Genomic DNA, 18,508 nt, shown 5'->3' with positions numbered 1-18,508 from the left:
GGCGCAGGCGAGTCACGGTCTAATGCTAAAGTCGGGGAAGTTGCCTTCGACTTGTGATCTGTGACCGAGTTTTGGACTTTTTGTGACTGTCATGTTGCGGTCGAGCTGCAGGGGTCAACGCGACCCCGATGACAATTATGAGATGTGATGTCACAGTGCTGCGGGACTAACGCCTTTATTAAAGGGGTTGTGCCAAATTATCCGCTTTCCACAGGATAGGGGATAACTTTATGATTGGTGGGAATCCGACCTCTTTGACCCCACCGATCCAAAGAATGGGAGTCCGGTTAGTTCCTGAGTGAATGGAATGGACGTCGCACAGGCGCATCGCGGCTCCAGTCACTTGATCCCCAGCTATGGAGATTGCCGAAACGCTTGAGCTGACTAACCTCCGCTGCTGTCATTGAAGTTAATGCGCCTGTGCGACCTCCACTCCATTTACTTAGGGATCAACTGTATCCCCGTTCTCGGTATTGGGGGAGGGCTCAAGAGTCAGACCCTCACCAATCATAAAGTTATCCCCTGTCCAGTCCAAAGCAGATGGTTTTATATCTTGGCACAACTTTAACATTCAAGTAAGGCTTTAGTCATGTGACACAAAGTTTGCAGAGTTGCACTGTGACATCGAATCTAATAATTGTTATTGGGGTCGCGTTGACAGCTGCAGCTTTACTTGACCGAAACACGACAGTCATAAAAAATCCAAAACGGTTAGGTTTTTGGTCACCGATCACAAGTCGAAGGCAACTTTACCTATCCTGCTTGGAATTACCATGATGCCGGGCACTTGCCCCCCGCGTGTTGGCCTTTTTGACGGCACCATCTTGGGTGATCACATGACGATCTCAGATGGGCATTTAAACTCGAGACGCACCATCACTTGTTGCCCCTTGAAAGAAGGTGTGAAACGCGTGTCGGGGTGGTGTCTCTTCCCCATTGGTAGATGATGATGGATGTGGTGGTTGCATGATTTGAGATGACATAGTAATGTGGAGCATGCTCATTTTTACTTTCTACATATAAGGCTATACTAGTGCTATTTGACATATGAGGAGTCTCTATGTTGGGGTTACTTGTCCATAGTATGGTGGTTATGTGAGGTTAGAATTATTTTGGACCTCCCCTATAATATATGATAACTATGTAATGCACTGCAATACTTTTTGTGCACTATACATGCTATCTATTCACCTCTGCCAAGTGGGATTATGACACATATGTTTGTTCTCCTTGATATGGTGTCTGTGTGCCTTTATAGATATTTTTATGATGATGCTATGTCTCTGTTGTTTGGGTCTTTGATGTTTGTGGAGATTGCAGTGCACTTTGGGTCCACCTTTTTGGCCAGGATGGGGTTCTGAGACCCTTCATTCTAGTTCCCCCATCATACTTGTCTATGTTAAGGCTCATGAACCGTCTTGTTTCAGGTTTGTGTTCTAGTGGTAACTTTTTATTAAGGTCATCACAACCCAATATTTTTGGATTTATCCTTTCTGGGGTCCATTCTTTTCCCTTTACCACAATTCCATGCAGAGCTCTGTCATCAGTCTTATCATATATATCGGGGCTTGGGTTGTTGCCTTTTTGGGTGGAGGGGACTATTGTGGAAATGATTGGGTTGGTGACACATTTGTCTGGGTTAGGTACCCCTGATGTGCCACCATTGTACCGGGCGTGCCAGTACTTCTCGACATCTGTTTTCTAAGGGAAGGATCCTTTACATCACCTAGACATGAATACATCCAAATGTTCCTCTTTTTTGTCTCGGCCGGAGGTCCCGTATGGAACGTGGGATCATCTGGTTTCTGTCTTGTACAGGATGTACATCTCATGGGAAACAATCTATGAGTCTGGGCTAAGGGGAAGCCTGAATTACACATATGGGATGGGAAGGTGGCAGGAGGAGCTCTTGTCTATTTCTAGTTGCCTGTAGGTGACGTACGGAATTATTGGGAGACTTCCACCGGTCATTCCTGGTTCTTTTGCAAATAGTCTTTTTTTATTTTCCTTTTTGTTTTATTTCTTCTCCACTCTTCAAGAATCATAACTTTTTTACTATTTCTGCCAACATCACCATATGAGCGCCTTTTTTTTTTTTTTAGCTAAATGATTAGCATTTTTAATGGTCACATTTAATGTATTGAAAAGCTTTTAAGTGCAATGAAAGGAGAACAAAAACAATCGCAGTTTTGTTCTTCGGGATTTGTTTTTATGGCGTTCAGAGTACAGCAAAAACGTGTTAATTTTATTCTGCAGGTCTGTGTATATGTGGTGATACCAAATGTATACTTTTTGGTTGTATTACTTATTACTTTAAAAAAAAATAACTTTTTTTATCTCCATCTTATTAGATCCATATTTTAATGTTAGTCTATTAAACCTTTCCACAGGCAGAGCTGAATAGACTGTGATACATGGCAGTCCTAGGAGCCTTCACTAAGCTCTGGGCTGCCATGTGAATCCATTTGCACCCCCCTGATCATGTTGGGGGGGGTGGAGTGATGGGGTGGACCCCCTCCTGATAGCTGCTTAGTTGCCGCTGTCAATATTGACAGTAGCTTCTAAGTAATTAACAGTCGCGATGGAAGCTTTCGACTCTTGAGAGCATCGGGTATGGAGCGGTCTCTGCTTCCGAACTTTAGACAGCAGCCGCGACTGTCCACTGTACATTCAGGGTGGGTGGTTGTTAACGGGTTAATACCTTATAGTCTTGGGTGGTATATTGCGGTGGTCTCCTAACTGTTCCGACACTACATTTCCCAGCATACCTTGACAACCTGCGGAGGTTTCTGGAAGGCGCGGCCTCTTCCTTACATTAAAGGAGATGTCCCGCGCCGAAACGGGTTTTTTTTTTTTTCAACCCCCCCCCCGTTCGGCGCGAGACAACCCCGATGCAGGGAGGTAAAGAAAGCTCACCGGAGCGCTTACCTGAATCCCCGCGCTCCGGTGACTTCTCTACTCACCGCTGAAGATGGCCTCTTCCTCCGTGGACCGCAGCTCTTCTGTGCGGTCCACTGCCGATTCCAGCCTCCTGATTGGCTGGAATCGGCACGTGACGGGGCGGAGCTACACGGAGCTACACGGAGCCCCATAGAAGACTGCAGAAGACCCGGACTGCGCAAGCGCGGCTAATTTGGCCATCGGAGGGCGAAAATTAGTCGGCACCATGGAGACGAGGACGCCAGCAACGGAACAGGTAAGTATAAAACTTTTTATAACTTCTGCATGGCTCATAATTAATGCACAATGTACATTACAAAGTGCATTATTATGGCCATGCAGAAGTGTACAGACCCACTTGCTGCCTCGGGACAACCCCTTTAAGTGACATACAGGTCTTTGATGTGTAGCAGATGTCCTACAGATTGAGACACCAATGAAATCCTGTCGTCCAACCATCTTAGAGTATCATCCTTGTTCACAGCACATTCCCCCTTCACATGGGGAGGTGTGCCTCTGACAATGATGGGGTTTTTTTTGCTCATTTGTAAGGTGATCAGCAGCACCCTCACACGACCCATTGATCGGGCAAACAAATGTTTCTAGAAAACGTCTTTGCTCGATCATTGGACTGTTTAAAAAGCTCTTCTCTGGTTGGCTGTTACTGTACGCATTAAAGTGAATGGAGCTGAGCTGCAGTACCATGCGCAGCCATATGAATGAGAGTGGCACTGTGTTGGGTAAAGCGCTCACTGCATTTTCTTTCTGTGGAGCGGTGGTGCTTGCCTGGGACCAGACCGCTACTAAATGCCGATGGGTGGCCTGTTCTATTGTAAGAAATCAATGTTACATCCTAGAAAAAACCCTTTTGGAAACAATCAATGTGTGATGTATGGGGCTCCGACCCCTCAGTGCTACTACTGATCAGCAGAATAAAGTGTAATTGACACAGCACTCACCATGTCGCTCTGCCTGGTTCTGCCGCTCAAATGAATGGGCTGAGCTGCAGTACCAGACTCAGCCACACGGACAAGAGTGGCGCTGTGTAGTTGGTTGACCTATTGGATACAAGTCTTAACTTTAGCTAATGCACAAATGACTTAGATTTTTTGTTAGCATTCACCAAGAGACAAATGTCTGCAGGTCTTTTCCATCCCTTTCCACTTACGGCACCGTGAACAGACGCTTCGACACGGAGGGTTTAGTGTGCGGGGGAATTTTTATTTTTTTTATTTTCTCAGTTTTGCTCCAAGGCAAAAAGGATTAAGTTACAGAAATGAAAACTTTTTTTCTGCCTCCTTTGTTATAAATTCCTTGTACTGAATGGTTGTCATAATAAAAACGGGAAAAAAAAAGAAAGTCACTTCGATTCGATCCGGTAGAAAGTGCGATGCTGGAACATGTTAGCATTGTGCTGAGCACTGAAACGCGTCTCATGTCTGCGTCTGTCAAGTCATTGTTCTTTTGTGTCTCTGATAAGTCTAATAAATAAACCCACATTGGTTTTCCAGGGTAGGGATGTGCTGTATATAATGGCTCGCAGGACTTGGCAGGCTCTCGGTATTACCCAGCGAACACTACTTAAATCTTTCTCCAGCAAGAGCCGCACATTAGTGAGAAAATACTGTTGGAACAATTACAAATTTTTGTTTGTCTAACGCTAATGGTCTGCAAATGTTACAATTTGTGCCGGCAAAATAATATTCTTAACTAATTTAAAAATTGTCTCCAAGTATTGGATGGACTCCTAATTTTTTTTATTCCAAAAAGTTGGCTGTTGTTTTTGTGGACTGCACTAACCAGGCCTTTTTTTTTTATCGAAGTGCACCTTCAGCTGACTGACATAGTTAAGCTGTGAGAAAGGACAAATAGTGATGCCTTGTATTTTCCGAAATATCTTCCTGTGAGTATATTTCAGTAGTTCCTCAGGGGCGTGGGCTGGCTTCCTCAGGGGTGTGACCTTCTATCATTTGCATATTATAGAATGGTAGAGTTGGAAGGGACCTCAAGAGTCATCTGGTCCAACCCCCTCCTCAGTGCAGGATCACTAAGTCATCCCAGACAGAATAGGATCATATTTCTCACCTGATAGAATACTGTATATGCAGTAAATGTTCTTCCTGTTTGATACGTTTGATGGTTATGTCATGCTGATGGCCCTAACTGGGCCTCAATCACTACAACGCACTCTGCAATTCTGATCGGAATGCCGCTGCAGCGCTCAGAAACTGGGGGGAAAAAGTGAGGATCAGAGGATCTCTGAGTGCTGCAGCTCTTTATCTATTTGTGCCTTCACCTACCTGAACTGGATGGACGTGTCTTTTTTTGGCCTTACATACTATGATACCTAACATAGTGAAGCTGTGGGCTATGCCTAAATACTTACATGTGACAAATAGGTTTCGATAGTTTCTCAGGGGTGTTGATTGTTTGCTCAGGGGCGTGAAGCTCTGTAATTTGCATAAATTGGTCACGTGATATAATACTGTATACAGTAAAGGTTCTCTTTGTTTGACACCTTTGATGATGATGCCATGACCCATGGCACTAACTAGGCTTTTTATCTATATGTGCTTTGATCTGCCTTACATAGTGAAGCTGTGGGAAAGGACCGAAAGTGATGTTTTGCATCACGGTTTCTATGTACTTACCTGTGATGAATAGATTTCAGCAATCCCTCAGGAAAATCAACCGGAATGTTCAGGGGGCGTGAACCTCTATCATCTGCTTAAATCAGTCCATGATAGTATGGTACAGTAAATCTTCCTGATTCACACCTTTGATGATGATCTCGTGCCGACAGACCTAACCAGGCCATTTTATCTAAATGCGCCTTCACCTACCTTAGACAGTGAATCAGTGTGATAGGCCTGAAAATGATGCCTTGCATTATGGTGTCTAAATTCTTACTAGTGATGAATAGCTTTCAGTGGTTCTTCAGGGGCGTGGACTGCTTTGCTCATGGGTGTGAACCTTTATCACCTGTGTAAATTGGTCACATGATGCAATATTGTAGCTACAATAAATGTTCTTCTTGCTTGACAATTTTCATGATGATGTCATGCCCCATGGGAGGACAACCAGTACTGCTGAGGTCTCCAAAAATGTAATTGGACTCCATTAACTGTAATTGGGACTGCCGAGATACCTGAGCAGGACCCTCTTGGGTGTTACTGTCAGCCCCATTGGAATGAATGGAGCGTTGACCGCTTATGTTCGACAAGCAATTCCTTCATGCGACACCCGAAGTGAAGCAGAACGGAATGAGGGAGTCATGTTCTCCAGGTCGACAGGGGTCTCAATGGTGGATTGGGGGCAACTTGAAATTCTGGTGCAACCCATTTTAATCCAACCCCATTCTGAAATTTCAGACCAATATGGAGGAAGACGTTCCCCATTTTCTCAACTTTTTGCAGGTTGACAAATAAGTGAATGTTTTTATTCCTTTTTTTCGGGTTTAGCTTTCCTCTTAAAGGGATCCCCGATACACAAGTCATCGGAGAGCAGGAGACAACCAGCAGATGGATTGCGTCTGGGGTTTGTTCTTCCTCCGGCAGCGGGTGAACATACTTAACCTATTATGTATGACTTCTACTGTTGGCGGATAAGGTCAATGTGGCATTGAAGCGAATGCTAATGAAATACACGGGACAGAATGCTGCAGAGCATTTCACTACCCCCCCATCCCACCCCACCCCACCCGTCGCGCACCCATTGGGATGGTTTTGGAAAAGTTGCAAGCTGTAAATAATTGAGAATAAAGTAAAAATTCTCAATAAGCGATTTCTTGGCTCGCAGCTGCATATAATTTCATGGTATTCGCTTTATTCATAGGCTTTACCAGCAATTGAAGACAGCTTTTGGCTGGAGGAAATGGGGGCAAAGTAGCTGCCCTCAAAGCTCTACTAAATAAATATGTGGTTCATTATGTTCGTCCATAAAGAATTAGCGTCCTGTCAGCCAACACCTTTGTCATTTAAGCATTGTTTATGTGTACGCATGTATGTATTGTGTATACTTTGTGTATAGTTTTAGACTTGTTATGTGGGTGAGAGCAGTAATAGTCCTAGTAGATTAAAAACATTACAGTGACCACAAGAGACGCTTTACACCAAAGTTACAGAACTAGGAATTGGATCTACGCCGGAATGTAAGTGGGGGCGCTGTTCCATGGAGGCCTATACGAAATTTTTGGAATTCTGGCGGTGGTGAAAAGTGGTACTGCAAGTCATAAAAGTACATACTAATGATGTCGACCCACATAGATGCCACAGGGCTGTCTGACTGCTTCTTGGGAGCCCCCCCAAAAATGACCAGCTGCCGTTTAGGAGTTTTAGTCATATGGAAATGTAGAAACCCCGGCAAAAATAAGCCTTATTGAGATCTTAATATCGGACTTCCTTAATAAATGTCCTTTGACGTGGAGTGATTAGCGCTAATCGACAAGATCAAAGAATCCTAACAAGAAATTGCAGAATTCGGAATGCAGCTCTGGCAGTAAATGGGGCATAATACAAACTCTAAAGGCTTTATTACAGCAAATACTGACCATAGCCTCTTATGGAGAATCGCTGCTTCCTGCGCACAAGCGGTTTCCTCCTGGACGTTTCCATTGAAGTCAGTGGAAGCTGTTCATCCCGCAGCCCTTTCGCAATTATCATTGCAGAAAGGTCGCGGGATCCGCATTATCGCCTAGCGACGGCGCGGCGTAAACTGAACTGCACATACGGGCCAGCGTGACAGCCGGCGCTTCCGCAGTACAGATAAAAAAAGAACCCGGCCCGGTAAGCGGGGTCACCATCCGGGCACTGACAGAGAAACGTAAGAATGTAGAGAAACGGCTGCGGATTGAATGAGACTCTGGACAGGTTCCTGTGCCCAGGCAGAAACGGGCGGCAGTAGGGGTTGTATGGAGGACTGGAGAATGATGGGGGTTCATAGAATCCTAGCATGGTAGAGTTGGAAGGGACCTCCAGGGTCATCAGATCCAACCCCCTGTAAATCATCCCAGACAGATCTCTGAACACTTCCCTTGAAGGAGAACTCCCCACCTCCTGTGGTAACCTGTTCCACTCATAGATCTCCCTCACTGTCTAATATCTAATCTGTGTCTCCTCCCTTTCAGTTTCATCCCATTGCTTCTAGTCTTTCCTTGTACAGATGAGAATAGGGCTGATCCCTCTGCACTGTGACAGCCCTTCAGATATTTGTAGACAGCTATTAAGTCTCCTCTAAGCTAAACATACCCAGATCCTTTAACCGTTCCTCATAGGACATGATTTGCAGACCGCTCACCATCTTGGTAGCTCTTCTCTGAAGAACTTGCTCCAGTTTGTCTATGTCTTTTTTGAAGTGGGGTGCCCAGAACTGGACCCAGTATTCTAGATGAGGTCTGACTAAGGAAGAGTAGAGGGGGATAATGAGCTCATGTGATCTAGACTCTATGCTTCTCTTAATACATCCCAGAATTGTGTTTGCCTTTTTGGCTGCTGCATCACATTGTTGACTCATGTTCAGTCTATGATCTATTAGTATACCCAAGTCTATTTCACATGTGCTGTTGCTTAGCCCAATTCCTCCCATTCTGTATGTGCTGTTTTCATTTTTCTTGCCCAGATGTAGGACTTTGCATTTCTCCTTGTTAAATACCATTCTGTTAGTCGCTGCCCACTGTGCAAGCTTTTCTAGATCTTTTTGAATACTCTCTCTTCTCCCTAGTGTTAGCTATCCCTCCTAGCTTTGTGTTGTTGGCAAATTTGATCAGTTTTCCCTCCTCCAGATCATTTATAACAATGTTGACCAACACTGGGCCTAGGACAGAGCCTTGTGGTCCCCACTTGATACATTCTTCCACTTGGATGTGCAGCCATTTATGACCACTCTGAGTACGATCACTCAGCCAGTTGTAAATCCACCTAACAGTTGCCTTGTCAATCCCATATTCACCGCATTTCCCTGAGGAATGTGTGGAGGATGATGAGGGTTGTGTGGAGGACTGGGGAGGACAGTGGGTGTTGTGTGGAGGACTGGGGAGGGCGGTGGGGATTGTGTGGAGGACTGGGGAGGGCGGTGGGGATTGTGTGGAGGACTGGGGAGGGCGGTGGGGATTGTGTGGAGGACTGGGGAGGGCGGTGGGGATTGTGTGGAGGACTGGGGAGGGCGGTGGGGATTGTGTGGAGGACTGGGGAGGGCGGTGGGGATTGTGTGGAGGACTGGGGAGGGCGGTGGGGATTGTGTGGAGGACTGGGGAGGGCGGTGGGGATTGTGTGGAGGACTGGGGAGGGCGGTGGGGATTGTGTGGAGGACTGGGGAGGGCGGTGGGGATTGTGTGGAGGACTGGGGAGGGCGGTGGGGATTGTGTGGAGGACTGGGGAGGGCGGTGGGGATTGTGTGGAGGACTGGGGAGGGCGGTGGGGATTGTGTGGAGGACTGGGGAGGGCGGTGGGGATTGTGTGGAGGACTGGGGAGGGCGGTGGGGATTGTGTGGAGGGCTGGGGAGGGCGGTGGGGATTGTGTGGAGGGCTGGGGAGGGCGTTGGGGATTGTGTGGAGGGCTGGGGAGGGCGGTGGGGATTGTGTGGAGGGCTGGGGAGGGCGGTGGGGATTGTGTGGAGGACTGGGGAGGGCGGTGGGGATTGTGTGGAGGACTGGGGAGGGCGGTGGGGATTGTGTGGAGGACTGGGGAGGGCGGTGGGGATTGTGTGGAGGACTGGGGAGGGCGGTGGGGATTGTGTGGAGGACTGGGGAGGGCGGTGGGGATTGTGTGGAGGACTGGGGAGGGCGGTGGGGATTGTGTGGAGGACTGGGGAGGGCGGTGGGGATTGTGTGGAGGACTGGGGAGGGCGGTGGGGATTGTGTGGAGGACTGGGGAGGGCGGTGGGGATTGTGTGGAGGACTGGGGAGGGCGGTGGGGATTGTGTGGAGGACTGGGGAGGGCGGTGGGGATTGTGTGGAGGACTGGGGAGGGCGGTGCGGATTGTGTGGAGGACTGGGGAGGGCGGTGCGGATTGTGTGGAGGACTGGGGAGGGCGGTGGGGATTGTGTGGAGGACTGGGGAGGGCGGTGGGGATTGTGTGTTCGATGATGGGGGTTGTGTAGAGGACTGGGGAGGGCGGTGGGGATTGTGTGTTCGATGATGGGGGTTGTGTAGAGGACTGGGGAGGGCGGTGGGGATTGTGTGTTCGATGATGGGGGTTGTGTAGAGGACTGGGGAGGGCGGTGGGGATTGTGTGTTCGATGATGGGGGTTGTGTAGAGGACTGGGGAGGATGATAGGGGTTATGTGGAGGACTGGGGAAGACAATGGGAGTTGTGTAGAGGATGATGGGGGTTGTGTGGAGGACTGGGGAGCATGATGGGGATTGTGTGGAGGACTGGGGAGTATGATGGGGATTGTGTGGAGGACTGGGGAGTATGATGGGGATTGTGTGGAGGACTGGGGAGGGCGATGGGGGTTGTGTTTTCGATAATAGGGATTGTGTCAAGGACTAGGGAGGAGGATGGTGGTTGTGTGTTGGATGATAGTGGTTCTGATTCGCTGTGGCCCGGAGACGCCAGAAGGTCGGTCACCCCTGAATTACACAAGTGTCACCTGTTGTTTGGCCGTCCCATCTGATACGAAGTATTTGTACACAATTTAAGCATTCTTCTGCTGTGATTTGCACAATGTCTTGGTTATAAAATACTGGACTTATTTATACTGTTTTCTAAACTGTAATGTTTTGGGATTTTTTTCTTGTGCGTTGGCTGACATCACGGGGTTAATGGCGCCCCAGAGCTGCTGTATATTTAGTACCAGTCTCCGGGATGTATAGAAACTGCTCAGGGGTCGTATTCACTCCAACACGACATCTGTTATTAGTTTGGGCCTAAGATAAAAAGGGTCAAAAATAAATTATTTTATGAAAATCGATTTTCCGAATTCAACTAAAAAAAAAAAAATCCGTGACAATTCCGTGTTGTGAAGCGTCGCCCCCTAATGAGCAGCTGGGTAATAGGTGCTAAGTATCACACAGCAATATCTGATCTGCAGGGTCACAGGTCAATGTTTGATCTAACAGCCCGAGGATTTCTGTCTGGCAGCACCTCATTATATCCGCGGGTTCTCCTACTTCTCTCCTGAACCGCTAGTCTTTACTTCTAATTTAAAGGAACTGAAGTTTTCGTATTAAATCCCCCCCCCCCCTGAAAAAAAAAAAAAAAAGAGGACCCCTCCGTTCTCCTGTCATGTCCGTTTTAGTAGATTTTTGCATTGCACCTGAATTTAGCTATTCCTAGACTTTTGCGTTGTGCTATTACTCAGTTATTCCTCCTGGAAGTTACCATTTACCCCATAAGACGTATCACTGCATGATCTGCTAGTGTCAAAGTGTAGGAACACATCCTATTAACTGGCAACAACAATTGTTAGCTTCTGCATTTCCAGGAGGAATAATAGAGGAACCACACAATGCAGAGCTCTAAGAAAACAAGCATATTGTTTTTTTGGGGGGTGGCGGGACCCCCTGCTGATCAGCTGGTGTGCTTGTGCACTGGGCTGCTTTCTGCAGGAAGCAGACAGCTCTGTTCTTACTGCATTGGTCACGCTTGGTATTACCCGCCATTCATTTCAGTTGGAACTTGGCCTGCAGTACCAAGTCTGGCCACTGCAGTAAGAACAGAGCTGTCTGATAACTGCAGAGTTCAGTTCAGTCCACGAGTGCATGGGCCTGGCAAACAGCTGATCAGCAGGGGGCTTTGGCAATAAACCCCTGTCAGTATGCTATTGATGCACTCGTATCCAGTCTAGACAATCCTCTGGGAGCTTCGGACTGATACTTTTTACCTGCGCTGATACACTGTAGCAAACTCTTTGTGCTATTGATGTCACAGAGCATTATCTAGACCAGATGCAATTGTAGTAAACCCTGAGCTGTTCCTACTAGATTAGGACCCAGCGCCCCTGGAAGGGCCCATGAAGACAACAGTATTACGGATCTGTACTGTATAGATCCATATTACGATGCCAATACACAGTTAGAGGGCTCATTTTGATTGGTGAACATAACTCACTTGCTGCAGTACCCAATGCAGCCACATGGATAAGGGAGGCGCTGCGTTGTCTTCTGCAGTAAAGGGGTCCTTTTATCTTGCTGAGAGTACTGGGGTCTAATAGGCCACCACAGCTGTACTGCCACCACATTACTCATACCGCAGCATGGGCTTGCTCTCTTCCTCTGTGCTGCTGTGGTTGGGGCAGATGTCTCATCCATGATTATGAGAAGCCGTGCATCCTGGGAAGCTCTCCGGTGGTGTCATGTCTTCATGCTGCTGCTCTCCATAAACATCACCTATAAACTCCGGATAAGTGGCGTCCTGAGCTCCTTGCAGCTTAATTGTTACTAATTGGAATCTGACACTCCCTGCCAGGTGGAAGGTTTCACCGTGGAGCCCAGCGCCATTCTGTGCCCTGCCAGCAGCGCCATGTTGGGATTAACACCTAAAAAGAACGTAATTCAATGAGGGACTGCCTGTTGTGTATTATGTGCATCGTATCCGTGTCAGCAGATGGCAGAAGTCTATAGGTGACAGGGATAATATACAGGAGTCCTGCTGCCCCATGGAGAGATCATTAGATCAGATATACTGGGTTACACTGTGATACTGCCCCCTATGCTCAGTCGCATGTCTTACATTCTGTATACTGGATGTTATTTTACCCCAGCACCCCCCCCCCCTTCTCTTTTCCTCCCCCCTTGTCTCATTTCCTGTTCTTCCTTTGCCTCTATTCCTCCCCCTTGCCTCTTTTTCTTATCTTTGCCCCTCTTCCTTTCCTCCCTTGCCACTTTTTCTTTCCTACCCTTGTCCATTCCTCTCTTGCCCTTTTCCTCCCCCACCTTGTCTCTTTTTCTCCCCCCTTGTCTCTTTTTCTCCCCCCTTGTCTCTTTTTCTCCCCCCCTTGTCTCTTTTTCTCCCCCCCTTGTCTCTTTTTCTCCCCCCCTTGTCTCTTTTTCTCCCCCCCTTGTCTCTTTTTCTCCCCCCCTTGTCTCTTTTTCTCCCCCCCTTGTCTCTTTTTCTCCCCCCCTTGTCTCTTTTCCTCCCCCCGTGTCCCTTTTTCTCCCCCCCCCGTGTCCCTTTTCCTCCCCCCTTGTCCCTTTTCCTCCCCCCTTGTCCCTTTCCCCCTGCCTTGTCCCTTTTTCCTCCGTCTTGTCCCTTTTCCTCCCCCCTTGTCCCTTTTCCTCCCCCCTTGTCCCTTTTCCTCCCCCCTTGTCCCTTTTCCTCCCCCCTTGTCCCTTTTCCTCCCCCCTTGTCTCTTTTCCTTCTCCCACTTGTCTCTTTTCCTTCTCCCACTTGTCTCTTTTCCTCCCCCCTTGTCTCTTTTCCTTCCCCCCCTTGTTTCTTTTCCTCCCCTCCTTGTTTCTTTTCCTCCCCCCCTTGTCTCTTTTCCTCCCCCCCTTGTCTCTTTTCCTCCCCCCCTTGTCTCTTTTCCTATCCTTCCTTCACCTTTTTTCCTCCCCCTTGTCTCTTTTCCTATCCTTCACCTTTTTTCCTCCCCCCTTGTCTCTTTTCCTATCCTTCCTTCACCTTTTTTCCTCCCCCTTGTCTCTTTTCCTATCCTTCACCTTTTTTCCTCCCCCCCTTGTCTCTTTTCCTATCCTTCCTTCACCTTTTTTACTCCCCCTTGCCTCTTTTTCTTTCTTATCTTTGCCCTCTTTCTTTCCTACCCTTGTCCTTTCCTCTGTTGCCCTTTTCCTTTTCCTCCTTTGTCTTTTTCCTTTCCTTCCATTGCCCCTTAGTCTTTTCCCCCTTTGAATACTTTTCTTTCTTCCCCCTTGCCCCTTTTTCCTTTCCTCTCCCATTCTTGACCAATATCCGCAGCACCTCATATAACGCTACCGCACTTTTATGTGCTAAGACACCACTATTCCACACATCCTCTGCAGACTCTGCCATCGCTCAGCCTCCCCCGCTCTTGCACTCTCGGACCATCCATGTATTATATGTTATATATTTCCCATGTATAATACCCGCACGTTCTGCCGGACTCCTTGACTTTTACCTGCGTCTCTCACCTTTCCATTGGGGTTCGGTATTTTTAACAGTAAGAGTATTGTTATAGACGGCGCCGTTCTTACCGTCAAGAATTCTGGAACCAAGACGGAGGTTTATAATCTCGTATCTAGGCAGATTTGTCATTTAGGGCTTTGGAAAAGCCGCAATGGCGGCTGCATCGGTTGTCACCCAGCTTTCCCAGAAGCAGATATCATTAAGCCAGATGGGAATAGAGTTTTTTCGTTAAGCAGTGGTCATTCTTCACGTTTGGGGGGACTGCTTAAAAGAAATGTTCTAGGAAAAAAGATCAAAGGCGGAAAGTAACACAAACCAGCTCTACGGCCCCCCCTCTCTGGAAGCAGGAAGAGCCTAGAAATTACATGTCACCTTCATATCCTGACTTGTGACCCTGTGTTCTCAGGAGGCTCTTCCTATCCCAGCTGTTACCACTAAGCACATAGCCCCTGGGGTTCCACTGGAAGGAGGCCCGGCGCTGCCTCCCCATTGGCTGCCTCTTCTCCATCCCTCCATCAGCCGCCTGTGGAAGGAACATGTGCTTGTCAGTCGGCTGCAGACTGCGGCGGTGGAAGCACTTCTGCTGCTGAGCCCCTCTATGTGCCACACAGACAATAGTTCTGCCATGTCTACGATGGGACGGCGGACGGGCCCGTGACCGGCTCTTCTGGAAGGTACGGCCATTATTCTGTATTCTAGGAATGTCCTTGCTGCCTGGGGCTGAGCGGCTGCACGTCTTACACTGCCAGGAGCCTTGGGCTACTTCTTAAGATGCTGTTCTTGCCTGTTCTGGGATTTCTCCCTCATATCTTCCAAGAAGCTTTGTAGATGGGACTAAATACACATCAGCAATGTTACAGCAAGGGGGGTAGTGATTAGGGCTATATGACAGGACGGATATCTTATATCTCTCAGCTCTCATTTCACACTCTCTCCTATGGTGTCTCTCAAATTCCCCATCTCTGTCTCACATCTCCCTCATATTGCGTGCTCTCTCATCTCCCTCTTACTGTATCTCTCATCTTTATCATCTCTGTTATCTCTCATATTGTATCTCTCTGTCATACTCCTCTAATCTTTCTTATATCGCTTTCTAATGCCTCTCTCATACTGTATCTCTAATATATCTGTCATATTGCTCTATCATACCGTATCTCTTTCTCATATCTTTCTTTCTCGCCGCTCTTTCTTATATCTCTCTCATCCCGTGTCTCTCTCTCATACTGTATCTCTAATATATCTTTCTTTCTCATATCTCCTTCTTTCTCGCCGCTCTTTCTTATATCGCTCTCTCATCCCTTTTTCCCATCCCATGTCTCTCTCTCATACTGTATCTCTAATATATCTCTCTTTCTCACCTCTTTTTCTTATATAGCTCATACTGCAGCTCTCATATTGCTCTCTTGTACTGAATCTGTCATTCTGTATCTATATTATCTCCCTTATATCTCTCTTTCATACTGTATCTCTCATCTTTCTCATATTGGATATCTCTCTCTCATCTCGTTCTCATCTCTTGCTTATATGTGTCATTCTGTATATCTCTCATATTTCTCTCTCATCTATCTCTGAATACTCTACACTGAACCTCTCATATTGTATGTCTTTTATCTCTCTATCATGCTGTATCTTTCGCTTACCTCTCTTATTTGTACTGTAGCTCTCATATCTTTCTCATATCTCTCTTTTTCATGTCTCATACTTAATATCTCTCATATTTCTCATCTCATATCTCTCATGCTGTATCTCATCTTTATTATATCTCTCTCTGGCTACAATATGTGAAGCAGATACTTGAGCTGTATCCACACAGGCTGACCGTTTTCCATGCAGTTTTTATGCGTCTGTGATGGTTTTTTTGCATTTTTCACATGCGATTTGCATCCGTTTTCCACTGCTCTGCACTTCCTGGTTCTTTTTCATGCGGTCCCCATAGTAGCGTGCTTTAAAGACGTCCCGCGCTCACCTGCGCCTGACATGTCATGCAGTTACCGTCTGATAGAAGATAATGGGCGATTCTTGAAAAAGAATACCAAAAAATAGGACATGCAATGATTTTTTTTTTCAAATTTGGGACTATTATCGGTGCGAGGAAAAAAATTAACCCCTTCACATGAACAGGCCCTTTTCCCATGCAAGTTCTGTCAATCTCCGAATTGGCCAGAACTCGTTCGTGACACATGGCCCGTGTGAATGCACCCTAACCCCCCCACTCACTTTCTGCCCCGATATTCTTTACTACTTAATTGGAAATCAGTTCAGCCTCGTGTGTTTATGGCATCAGGAAATGACAATTCTATTGTTTTTTAAATAACTTTTTGGTCTGTTTTTGGCTCCTTCTGCTGGCGCTTTAGGCACTTTCTTTGCACGGTTTCTGTATCTCCTACTTGTTACATTCAGTATAAGCGTGAATGACAGGAAACCCCTTCAGAGTCCTAGCGGTTCCAAAAGTTACACATCCCCAACTACATTTACGTCATCAATCATCCCATCAATTCGAGGTTTTATGTAATTGTTTTTTTTTACATTTAAAGGGTTACCTGGTTGTAAAGTACTGATGATCTATCCTCAGGATAAGTCAGCAGTAGTCGATTGGCGGGGTCCTTTGCCCAGGCCCATTGCTGATCAGCTGTTTGCCGGGCTGGTGGACTCCTGTACTGAACTGAATTCTGTAGGAAGCAGACAGCTCCGTTCTTACTGTAGTGGCCAGACTTAGTATTGCAGGCCAAGTTCCCATTGAAATTAATAGGAACTCTGCCTGCAATACCAAGCCTGGCCATTACAGTGAGAACGGAGCTGTCTGCCTCCTGCAGAATTCGGTTCAGTGCACAAGCACATCAGCCTGGCAAACTGCTGATTGTCAGGGGGTCCCAGTCAGTGGACCCCCGCTGCTGACTTATCCTGAGGATTATTAGTTTGCACCCGGACAACCCCTTTAACATTCTGACTATTCATTTTATTTGTGATCAGTAGATATTTCCCTTGTACACACAGTTGTAGCTTTCTTTCTGATTGGCTGCAGGTCATTAATACTTGATGAGCTGTAAATAATTGATACACTTGTTATTGTTGTAGTGTTACTACATGAGATGAAGGGGACCTCGCTGTCCGGACATATTACTAGCATCGCTGCAGTTCTCCACATCTGGAGGTTTCTGTTGCTGGTAGTCGGCGACCCCTTCCATTTGTTGTGTAGCAGCTCAGTGCTTCCTCTGCCTGACTTTCTCTTATCTTACCTGGATTATGATGGCACAGTGCAGAAAGTTAGCCATTAAAAAGCTATTGTCCTCTTAGTTTACACAACAAAAGCCATTGTAAAGTAATTCAAGGTGTAAGAGCGCTTTCACAGGGAGCAAGAAATCGTCGGCCCGAGCGAACAACCAATGAAGACTGTTCCTTCAGTTTAAACGCGCAGAGAAATCATGTAGCGTATCTTTACAGGATCCTTCAGTTCCGGCAGCCGAGGACGACGGAGTTACAAATGAACCATCTCTCATAATATATTTGTATAGAGCTTCTTGCTGGGGGATGTCTAGAGCGCTAACATGCTCATCCTTTGCTGTCTAGTGGCACCACTGTATAGTCGGGGCGTCATTGAGGCTCGGGATGACTCTACACAAGGGGCAGAGATAGGGGCCATATATATGGCATGTCAGTATATTGGAGTGTGTGCAGCCATTACTACAAACCCCTCGGGAGGCGTAACATCTCTCCTTAGGGAACGCATCTACAAGGTGAATGAGGAGACTTATAAGGCCATGCATGCTCCTCTGGGAAATATACATACGTCGCACCTCGGAAAACCCTTGCTCTGCTTTATTCCTCTGAATGACTTCTAATGCCTACACAGAAGCACCTGTAAGCTTTTGGCAGCTTCCCCCTCCCTTTTCACCTCTGCTCCCATAGGAGTCTATGGGACCCGCTGTATATTGGCCAAAACATAGTTCCAGTACTATATTGTTGCCCAACGTGTATGCGTCAGTGCGTATTTCAGCCCTGTATGTTCCATTATTCACAGTTTGACGTTATTACGTGCCGTATAGTCGCCCTTGTGAACGGATGCATTGGAAACCAAAGCCACAGATGGTCACGTATAATGGTCACCCGTAAAAATGCGCTGTTTATGCGCTCGTGTGAAAGAGCTCTAAAGGGAATGGAACACTACATTTGCAGCGCCACCTATTGGAAGCAAATCAGTGTCCAACCCGTTATACAGTCTTTATAACAATTAGTGGGAATTGAAAACCAAGCCAGAATCCATACACAGACAGCCGTTTCAGGGTTTTTTGCCCCATAGAAGCATTAATGGTCTTATAAGTCTTCTGACTCACCTTCTAGATGCTCTCCCTAAGGAGTGATGTTACCCCTCCCGACTCACGTCACAGGGCTCTCACTAGCCAAGCCAGGATCCTACTGCACACTGATGAGGGGCAAACACCCCGAAACAGCTGTCTGTGTATGGATTCTGCCTTGGTTTTCAATTCCCAATCATTGGTATAAAGACTTGTATAAAGGGTCTGAGAT

At 46.9% G+C, this 18,508-nt stretch overlaps 1 protein-coding gene across 1 annotated transcript in view; it reads left to right on the top strand.

Moving 5' to 3' along the window:
* DISP1 (dispatched RND transporter family member 1) overlaps positions 1-18,508 on the top strand; it is a 96,269-nt gene that overhangs the window by 7,759 nt on the left and 70,002 nt on the right. The window lies entirely within an intron of this gene.

Source organism: Eleutherodactylus coqui, chromosome 3, assembly GCF_035609145.1.
Source record: "Eleutherodactylus coqui strain aEleCoq1 chromosome 3, aEleCoq1.hap1, whole genome shotgun sequence".
NCBI lineage: Eukaryota > Metazoa > Chordata > Amphibia > Anura > Eleutherodactylidae > Eleutherodactylus > Eleutherodactylus coqui.
This window is presented reverse-complemented; position numbering and strand designations above follow the sequence as displayed.